The following is a 9,893-nucleotide window of genomic DNA, read 5'->3' on the forward strand; positions in this document are numbered from 1 at the left end:
CTGTCCATTAGTATGGGGGGGACAGCCCTGGGATAAAGTTCCTATTTCCCATCCATAGATCCTATTTGTGCTTGAATTTGGAAAGTGATGAGCTTTGTTTTACATGGATGAGAAATCTGCTCCAGAGCAATAGTTTTGTATGCAAGGTATAACTGTCTCTTCAAACCATTCTGATGTTGCAGAGAAAGTTGAAATCCCTGGAGAAAGTATTTCTGATACACTTTAACTTGTTGACGTATAGTATGTCCCTCAGTACTGGGTCAGAGGACACCTTGTATGTCAGACTTAGGTCACCTTTTAGCAGTCTGCAAGAGAATGAGTAAAGAAAGCAATAATGCTTTCAAGCAGTGCATGTAGGGCACATTGTTTAAGCCAATTAGCCTTTTTGTAAGGTATTTTTGTGGGAGTTCAGGCTGTTGCATGTGACTGGATAAATACATGTCAAGGGGGCATTATACTCAATGATTCACCTTATGAAAAAAAAAATGGCCTTATGAGAAGCAATCCTTTTGTTAATGAGCTGCGCAATATAGAACCTCCCAAGTGAATACCTACAAATCGCAGCTGATGCTCTGGCCTACCCAGTATCCATCTTGATTAACCGATCTCTGTCAGAAAGTTACGTTCCCACACTGTGGAAAGTATCACATATAATTCCCCTCCACAAAGGCGGACCCTCCACAGAACTAACCAATTACCACCCCATAGCTATTCTCTCTCCACTCTCCAAAATACTAGTGAGATGTATACACTCTCAGGTCTCAGACTACCTCCTTACTAACAACCTCCTTTCCAGTACTCAGCATGGTTTCCGACTAAACCATAGCACCACCACTGCCTTACTCTCCTTTACTAACACTATCCTTCAGCATAAAAACAATGGCTATCTCTCCCCTGCTACTTTCCTAGACCTATCTAAAGCATTTAACATGGTCCCACACAAGCAACTTATCTCTGTCCTCAATAACCTATCCTTCTCTCAATCAGTCCCCAACTGGTTTCAGAGTTACCTGTCTGACAGCCAACAATCCGTTATATGGCAGAATGACATATCTCCCCAACTACCTGTCTCCATAGGGGTTCCCCAAGGATCCAACCTTGGACCCCTACTCTCCTCTATTTACACCAATAATCTAGCCTCTGCCACCAAACATGACACACTCATAAAATACGCAGATGACTCAGCCATCATCTGCTCAGCCCAGTCCCTACCCAAACTGCACAAAATCACACAGGAAGCCTTTTCCTCTGTTGAAACTTGGTTATCCGATGCCCAATTAATACTCAACCCAAACAAAACTAAACTACTCATCTTCCAACCCACCAAACATACTAAAAACAACTCTCACTTTAACATCACAGCAAAAGACAACACCACTATATACCAAACTGAACACACCAAATTGCTAGGAGTGGAAATAGACAATAAACTAAAATTTGACATTCACATATCCATGACCATAAAAAAAGTCCACAAAAAACTAGGAGCATTATACAGAAATAAGCAAATTCTCACCAAAGCAGCAAAGATTTCAATAGCAAATTCCCACCTTATCTCCACCCTACTTTATGCCTCTCCAATATATACCAACCTAAGGCAATTGGATCTAAACAAGCTAGAGACCTACTACAACAAAATCACCAAATTCGCCACAGGGGCATCATACCGTAGTCACCACTGTCTCTCACTTGCTGAACTGGGCTGGCTTGAACTCCCTCACCTCCTTCAGTGGTATCAACTCTCACTCACCCACAAACTAGTAAACCATCCACTAAATGTCCCATCCCTCCAGAATCTACACTAAGATCCAGCAACAAAAATCACTTGCAGATCACTAAAGCCAATAACTCTGCTGGTGAAGCACTATTCTCTTGCACCATAGCCAAATTATGGAACTCCTTTCCACCCACAGTTACCTCCGTACTATCATGCACCCACTTCAAAACTTTACTAAATCGCACCTAAAAATATGGTGGCTATGCCCTTGCAACTCCCACTCTAATATCACCCACCCCATCCAACCACTACCTTTCTTTCCACTCCACTAACTACCTTGATTATAGCAAGCTCAGATGCTCATAAGCCTAGTACTTATTATACAGCAGGAACTTCTTATTGTAACATTTGTTAATGCCTGTTATGTACTTCACAGATAAAGATTCTAGTTGTCTACTGATGTACTATGTTCTTCATCTATAAATATGTTGTAAGTAATTGCTATGTTACATTTTTAATCACTATGTAATCCAATGTAACTACTGTTTGTTTATTTTAACTGTGGAGCTTTTCTCCCCAGGCCTCCGCTGAAAATGGACCTACGTCCAGTCGGACACTCCCGGTCAACAAATGTAAATAAATAAATAAATAAAATAGAAGGATGTCCTCAACACAGTGCACACGTGTTGATTAAAAGACGGGTTACTGTCCACATATGTTCTCAAATCCCAAACTACTGGGTCAGCTGTTTTTTTTTTTTATTAAACAAAAAACATCTTTTACTGAATTTATCACTTATGATGTAGGCAATCATACATTTATATAAATGAAAACAAACCATATTGACATATTTTCAGTTGCAAACATTACACATCATATATAATGTCTTCATTCGACCACTGCATAACTCATTCAATTCTTGCCTTCCCTTAAGCCTCATTCCTCTTCCAAAACATTATTCTGCATGTACTATTTCCACAATTTCCATTTTTTATATGTAATTTGCTCCTACCCTTTTCCAAAGATCGTGGTTCCACTTATTTTATTTTTGTTACTATATTCACTACTTCTAATATGGTTGGTTTAGACTTTGATTTACATTTTTTAGTAATTGCTTTTTTGGCAGCTACCAGAATTAAACTCAGCAGGGCCTTACTGTGTCTAGACAATTCCAATTCTGTATCACAGCTGAAAAAGATCAGTGTCCTTCTATCCATCTGCTGCAGTAGCCATAACATGAGGGAGTCTACCTCCAGTTGACTTGTACATCCGGCCATTTTATCAGAGTTAAAAACTAATGCGAATGTACGTGTGTTGGTAGCATCACTCAGTGCACTTTGGCCATAAACAGACGTGTATAAAGCAGACATCAGCAAGCACCTACATCAGAACTTCTCTGCTGCCTGTTTGACTACCAGTTCCGGTCATCACTTGCTTAGGGAAAGTTGCCTCGTGCTTTGCCTATGCTCAGATAAAGTACCCCATATGTTTTTTTTTGTTACCTATTTTGCTGTTGTGTTTCTTGTGAGTTAATGTCAGGTAGGAAGGGCAACTGTCAGTGTGGAAGGCAGATTCCACATAAAGACTCACACAAGTTCTGTCTATTCTGCCTAAGTCCAGAACACAACCATCCATTGTATAAGATTTGTAAAGCCTTCGTCCCTAAAACTCTTAGAAGCTGCCTTGCTTCCCTTAGATTGTACTTAGAGAATCAGTGTCTGAAATGCCTTGTGTGGGATATGGATCTGACGTTGGGACCTTCAGAAGAGCTGCAATCCAAGAAGGCCAGGAAACCTAGGCCTGAAACTACGGCTGCTTCCTCTTCTCTGGGCATTCCTCCTGAGGCTGATGAAGGCCCGGAGGCCACATCGGAAACGGCAGAACCTCCGTTGATGGGTACCATGGCAGAAGCTTAGGGAGACTCCCAGCACGTCCCTGAGGGAACCGCAGGCATCCGACATGGGTGCCGGGGAGACCACTGTTTATCATTTCTGTGGGCCCATGTGGGGTTACTCAGATTGTGGTTTAAGAAGAGGTTCTTTCAGACATTGTTGAATGTCGCACGATGTCTGGCCCCCCCTACTCTTCACCGTTTCTTGGAGGCTCCTAAAAAGAAGAAACGGAAAACTAAACATACTTCTCTGGTTTAGCTAACTCTTCCCTCCAAATAAGCCCCTGACTGGCAGGCCTTTACCCAAGGCCTCTTTAATGCCATCATGGCCTTACGTCAGACACCAGCTCCTGTCTAGGCCCGTTCTCCCTCCACTCCTAGGAAAAGTCCTCTGGAGGATCTTTCCTCTAAGGGTGAAGATTCCTCTGGGGATGAATCTCTAACCTACTCCTCTCAGACTGCTTCTCCTCTGGAGTATACTTCCCTAGAGGAGGATTCCAATGGAGCAGGATTTCCTTGGGGTAGATATCACTTTTGGGGAGACTATTGTGCAAATGAAAGTTTACTTCAAATGGGATTGCAGTCAGGTCTCTGAGACACAAAAGAGGTATTACGACCTTTGACAAATGGAATCTCCTAATCCCTCTACAATCCCCCTATCCAGCCTGCATTTTTGAATGCTTCCAAATCCCCAGACTCCCAACCTCCTGCACCTAAATGCCCTGACCGATTCTACAAAGTGCCTGAGGATGCCAAGTTCCTCTTCAAGGCGACATCAGCTGCCAATCCAGCATGTCTGTGGCTGCTGACAAAACTTCCAAATTGCTACACTCCACTTCCTTGCTCCCTCTGATAAAGAAAGTAGGATTATGGAGAGTTTGGGCAAAAAAGTTTATACTTCTGCCACCTTGGATGTTAGGGCCACCTTGGATGTTAGGGCCATCAACTATCAGACCCATATGGCCAAGTATTCCTTGGCTGTTTTGACACATGCCCTCAAGCAAGTTGGAGAATTACCAGACTGCCCTAACAACTCCAAAATAGCTAGCCTTCTTAAATCCTGCAGTCAGATAACTAGACACTCCATATAATGTAGTTACAACACAGTGGAGGCCTCTGCTAGGGTGGCTGTATCAGGGTCAGTCCTAAGAAGATATTCATGGCTTAGCCTGCAGCCTTTGCCAGATGATATTAAAGCAAAACTTATGGACGCACCCTTAGATAACAAGTCCTTATTTGTTTCTGCAGCTGGTGAGCTCTTCAAGGCCCTACAGGAAAAGGGCAAAGAATTACAAGACCTTAGGCACATCTTTGTGTCCCCTGTTCCCCACTTCCAGAGGAACTACCCAGTCAAGGCAACCTTTGTGAGAAAGCCTTCTAAACACTTCTCTTCTAAAAGGAGAAAAGGTACCAGAAAGCAGGCCCCCCTTCAACTCCTGCACAAAAGCAGCCCTTTCAGGCAAAACCTGGTAGTATGTGACTACCAGATTCTAAACCCATCTACCCCTCTCTTTCTTCGCCTATCTCTGTCCCTCCCAGTTTGGAAACTGATTACCCAGGACTCTTGGGTCCTTACCATTATCAAACAAGTTTATTTCATGACGTGGAAATCCAGACCACCCTTTCGAGGTATCCCTCAACACCCCTGAGACTAAATGGCCTTTTTTCCACCAGTTCTGCACTGCCTGCTCTCCCAGGCACCACTCAAGAGGTGCCTTCAGATCTAAGGGGGAAAGTATTCTATTCAGAATGTTTCTAGTCCCCAGTAAAGAAGGTCCTTGGAGGCCTATCTTAGACCTTTCTCATCTAAACACCTTTGTCTATGTGCCTTCCTTTTGCATGCTGACTCTTCCTACACTCCTCCCCCTGGTTTTCCCTCAGGCTTATGTGGTGTCCCTGGACATAAAAGATGCCAACCTGGACATTCCAATCCATCCACTCGTCAGGAAATTCATTAGATTCTGTGTGGGTTCTTCACATTTTCAGTTCTGTGCTTTGCCATTTTATCTCTCTAATGCCCCCAGAGTATTCACAAAATGCTTGGCCCCTGTTATAGCTTGCAGAATGCAGATTATTCAGATCTTTCCTTACTTGGATGATTTCCTCATTCAGACGTCATCCCCAGGTTTGGTACAAGAGCACCTAAACTACACTGTGTCCCTGCTAAAGGGTTTGGGGTTCACCATAAATCAACAGAAATCCTCTCTGACCCCCATCACAGGACCATGTATTCCTCGGCTGCAGGATACTCACAGTCCAAATAATGGTCTGCCTACCTCCAGACAAAATTCTGACCCTCACCACTTACTTTCAGGAACTGATTCCACTACAATCTCTATCTGCCAGGGAGTTCCTGTGACTCCTGGGATTCATGGCCTCCACCATCCCCATGCTACCCGTGGCAAGGCTAAACATGAGGAAATTTCAGTGGTTCCTGAGAACAATCTGGAAACACTTTCAACCTCTAGAGTATGTGGTCCCCCACATTCCCTGTTTAACAAAAGAACTAAAATGGTGGATTTCACAGATTTCATAAAACCCAGGCCTTCATCTCCAACCCCTTCCCCCCAACCAGGATCTGTACACGGATGCATCAGACATGGGCTGGGGGGCAACCCTAGGGAACTGGAGTGTGAGAGATCTTTGGACCCCCTCCAGTTGAGGGACCATATCAACATTAAGGAAATGAGTGCATTGATTTTTGCACTACAAATATTCAACGCCACAGACTTCTGGTACATCAACAAGCAGGGGGGGGCACTGTCCTACATCCTTTGCAGATTGGCTCTGTATGCATGGAAGATTGCTCAAAAGAGTCGAGTTTCTCTTCTGACAGTCTACATCCCCTCAGCTCAGAATATGATGGCAGACTCACTAAGCAGGTCCATGACTCAATCCCACAAATGGATTTTACACAGGGATGTGTTCTTGGACTTGGTCCATCAATGGAGTACTCCTCAGGTAGATCTGTTAGACTCCCCCATGAACAGACAGCTTCCCAAACACTGCACCTGGATACACACCCCTGGGGCTTGGAAAGTGGATGCTCTTTCTTTTCCTTGGAAGGGGTATTTGCATATGCATCCCTCCTTCCCTCCTCTTCTGAAAGTTCTACTGAAAATTCAGAGAGAACAATCAAAAATCTTGTTGTTGATCCCCTTTTGGCCAAGACAGCACTGGTCTCCCTTCTCTATCATCTAGCCAAGGGCAGTCACCATAATTTAACCTTCAGGATGGACCTAATCACACAGGAAAAGGGAACCCTTATACACCTTCAAATATCCACCCTGAACTTAACCCTGTGGGTGATAGGGCTTGGATTCTCTTTAGACACCTTTACGCTGAGGACGTGCTACAAGTTCTGCAGGAGGCCAGAAAACCTCCTACCAGAAAATCCTATTTATCCAAATGGAACAGGTTTTTGGTCTGGCGTCAAAAACATAGCTTACACCCACTGTTTGCGGAGCCACCCAGTGATCATGTTTGAAAAGTGGCTTGTCATATTCTTCCATCAAGGTACATTTACCTGCCATCTCAGCATGTTTACCTTTGACTCTTCCCCTGGCTTCCAGGCTGGAAGTCAAGCTTTTTTGAAAGGGGTTATACACATCAGACCTCCAAGGAAACCTTCCCCCCCCCACTTTGTGTTAGAAAAACTTACTTTAGCTCCCTTTGAGACAGCTAAGGACTCTTCTCTACAGCACTGCACATGGAAACTTGTCCTACTGGTAGCTGTCACATCAGCTAGAAGGGTCTCTGAACTGCAGGCCCTAATGGCATTTCCCCTTCACAGTTTTCCATCGGGACAGGGTTTGCCTTCGTACCAACCCAACCTTTATGCCCAAGGTAGTGAATGAGTGATCCTTGAATCAGGCCATCAATCTCCCTACCTTCTTTTCTTCCCCACAATCCTTAGTGAACACAAGAACCAGGTCCCAGCCACTGATAAAGGTAACTGGCAGATAAATACCGAAAATCCTAAGCATAAAAATTGGCAGGAACACCACAGCTTCACACAGTAAAAGTTTTTATTTGTAAAAATGGACCAGATAAGCGCATTCACGTTGTAAAACCAACGCTTCTTCAGATCATCATGAGGATGATGATTTGAAGAAGCGTTGGTTTTACAACGCAAAAGCACTTATCTGGTCCATTTTTACAAATAAATACTTTTACTGTGTGAAGCTGTGGTGTTCCTGCCAATTTTTATGCTTTGAATCCCCTGATGAAAGGATCCTCCACTCTTTGCATGTGCACAGACAGTTCAGATATTATTTGGCTACGACCAAGCCCATCCATAAGTTGGACAGGCTATTAATTTCCTATCACCCAAGAACCTTGGGCTATCCTGTTTCCAAGCAAACTGTTTCCTCCTGGATTGCTAGAGACATTACCTTTTGCTACAGTCAATGGGAAAAATCTACCCTTTCTAGTTAAGGCACAGTCCACCAGGGCTGTGTCTTCATTTGGGGCTTTCTTTAAAGGTTGGATACAGCTTCCATTTTGGAGGCAGCCACATGGTTATCTGTTCACACCCTCACCAAACATTACAAATTGGATACCATTTCCAGGTCGAGAGCAGGATTTGCCAGGGCTGTTCTGCATGGATTTGTGGAAAATGTCTCTGTTCCTCCTCCCAGTCCTTCTGTTACATGAGCTTTGGCATTTTCCCTCATGTTATGGATACTGCAGCATATGAACAGAAGGACATAGAATAGTTGTGTAAAATCTTACCATAACCATAGATGTCCTTCTCTTCTATATGCTGGAGTATAGTTCCCCGCATCTTCCCCACTAATACTTGCCTGACTTCTGGAGACTCACTTTCTTCAGGCTGGTGCTTGGTGGCATTCAGTTCTGAGGTAGGTGTGTGTTGACGTCCACTTTATACCCGACTTCCGTTTATGGCCGATGTACGCTGAATGATGCAGGCTGACACACGTACCTTCACAGTAGCATTTAACTTTGATAAAACGTCCAGATGTACGAGTCAACCGGAAGTGGACTCCCTAATGTTATGGATACTGCAGCATATGGAAGAGAGGGACATCTATAGTTATGGTAAAATTTTACACAACTATTCTTTTCCTTAGTTACACCAATCTGTTCACTCAGTATTTCTGACAAAGTAGTCTGCAGGGAATTTTTAAAGTCTGCCAACACATCTCATTCCCAGAAAATATGTTCCGAATTACCTCTTTCTTCCCCATCACACCTCCAGCATTTGTAATCCATCTGTGGGAAAAAATCTTTGGAGTCTGTTTGCGGTATAAAAATACCTATGCAGACACTTCCAAGCAAAAATCCTAAATCTTCTAGACTTTGTTGCATATTTGGGAGCCATACATATATCCTTCCATTGTTTCTTTGTGAACTTCTTATCCAGTCTCTCTTCCCAATCCTTTGTAACTTCCTCGGACTGATTCCTATAGATGTCAAACAATATTTTTATATGCCGTAATAATTATTCTTTTTTTAACAGCAGCATCTTTTCTAGATTCTACTAAAACCTCTACCAGTGTTGGTCTTTCACTTAGGATCTCTATTCATTTATCTTTGCCTATATTCTGATATGATAGGGAAAGCAAACTCTAGTCTGCATTCCAAGTGTATTCTTGGTCTCTTCCCATTCTATTATCTTTCTAATTATTTGCTACCAATACCTTGGTTCATTTGCCAGTTTTCTCCAGTAAATTCCAGTCCATGCTTGCCTATTCTCTGTACCCCTAACTGCAGTCACCCCTTCTGGCAGAATTTGCTTTTTCCATTCCCACGTTGGCTTAATTCTTGAAATATTTTCTGCTACTTTATGAATATAATATTCTGTATGATTATTGTTATTCTCCTTAAAGATCTGCATCAAAAAGCCCAATGTCTCCTCATTTCTTGAGCTTCGCCTCTGTTTCCTCATCATCCCTTTCCACTTTGAAATAAAACGTTCTGCTTGTGCTACATATAGGAGACTTAACTGTGTCGCTCTGAAATTCCCCTTCAAATCAGGTAATCCCACACGACCTTGTTCTATTGGAAGAATCAACTCCTGCCACTTGACTCTTCCCCTCTCAGATAAAATCCTTCAACTCTTTATTAATTGCTATCCATAACTTCTTCTTTGGTTGATAAAAATAAGCCTGATCTGTGTACGAAACTAAATAGACTAAAAACATTTTCACTGCTTGTATCTTGCTATCCATAAAACAGAGCTTACAGTTTCTCAGTTTTTTATTACTTTTTTGGTTCAGTCTATCCCCCACATGTCCTTAACTGCCATGACAGAATCATTTT

The sequence above is a fragment of the Protopterus annectens genome, chromosome 13.part0, assembly GCF_019279795.1.
Source record: "Protopterus annectens isolate FY-2018-M chromosome 13.part0, PAN1.0, whole genome shotgun sequence".
Taxonomy (NCBI): domain Eukaryota; kingdom Metazoa; phylum Chordata; order Ceratodontiformes; family Protopteridae; genus Protopterus; species Protopterus annectens.